Source organism: Alligator sinensis, unplaced genomic scaffold, assembly GCF_000455745.1.
Source record: "Alligator sinensis unplaced genomic scaffold, ASM45574v1 scaffold492_1, whole genome shotgun sequence".
In the NCBI taxonomy this organism is placed as follows: Eukaryota; Metazoa; Chordata; order Crocodylia; family Alligatoridae; genus Alligator; species Alligator sinensis.
The window spans coordinates 1,564,121-1,565,497 of NW_005842186.1; the positions used below are offsets into that span (position 1 = coordinate 1,564,121).

A 1,377-nucleotide genomic window follows, 5' to 3' on the forward strand; every position below is an offset into this window, starting at 1 on the left:
CTTAGCTCACCTTGTGCCTGCCTCCCTGCAGCCTTGGGCTGCCCCCACTTCTCTGTCTCTTTCCTCCCCCACATCTTCCTTGTACCACTTCTGCCCCGCTACAGCTTTGGGCTCCCGTTTACCTTTCCCCCTCCGTTTCCCCCGCTCACAGTCTCTGCTTGCTCCACCTTGCCTCTTCCCCCCTTATCACCTTACCTTTGCTACAGTGCCAGCAGGTTTCACCCTCACTCCAGGTTGCCCCGCTTACTGCCTTGTACCCTATTCCAAGATGAGGAGCTTTTCCCCCCATGTTAAATGGGGAAAAACACCTCTTCCTGGAATCAAATAAATATGGTACCTTGGTTGCCCAGTGGTAATTAGTTTAATAAAAATTCTCTAAGTGATGCTCCTAGGATTGACAGCACCTAAACAGCAAGGCACATGGGCTTGCCACCAAAACACCTTCACCAAAATATACTAGTTAAGGTTACCAAGGGACTTGGCTGAGATACATCAACATAATGGATGGACTGCTGAGGAAATACCTGCATTTCAATGTGCAGAACAGCAGCAGTTGCCACTGCCAAGTAACACAATAAATGGCTGAGACAGGAAAGAAACCCCAACTTATCGGTTAGACAGATGCTGTGGAATACCAGATAACGATGGTACGAGAATGGGTCTAAAGCAGATACCCTTTAAGGGAAATGCTTTTTGTACTGAATTATTTTGGGCCATTTTATTTCATTATTTAATATTATTTTTGGGCCACTATTTATGGAACTCCCCCCCTCCAAATCAACATAGAGCATCATGGGAGAAATTCATAGCACAGTATTTTTTCTTTATGTGAAGGTCTTAACTAATGAAGCTACAGCACTACATAAGTAGCTCCCGAGGCACCCTGTGCATGTGATTCAGGAATTTGGGTTCATACATAAATAATACTTAACATTACAGAAGGAACACACAAAACATACATCTTTTCATACCAGTATAAATTTCTGGTTTGTAACGAGTTTGCCCCATAAAGGAACATAAAGGGAGCTCCATTAACTGGAAAATGTAACAACCATTTCCTCTGAGTCTCATTTCTAATGTGAAATTTACAGTCAGCATTTTCCAGGCCTCCAGGTAATTGTTAGTACCAAAAAACCCCACAAAACCTTGAAATCAATTACCTTTGGTATAGTATAAGCAGAAAAATCTGGGAAGCAAGAAATATCATAAAGGCAAGAAATACCATATATTTTGCATCCAGTAACCTCCATAAAAATGTTTGCCCATCAACCATGTATGGCTAGAAAGGCTTGTCTCTTTTCTTTTACATGGAGTAGACAGGGTAAATATCTTCCAGGTAAAACTGTGTGCATGACTCACTCCATTAATTTAGATTCC

General features: G+C 42.1%; 1 protein-coding gene across 4 annotated transcripts in view; it reads right to left on the reverse strand.

The window, feature by feature from the left end:
• NEO1 (neogenin 1) overlaps positions 1–1,377 on the reverse strand; it is a 384,856-nt gene that overhangs the window by 45,088 nt on the left and 338,391 nt on the right. The window lies entirely within an intron of this gene.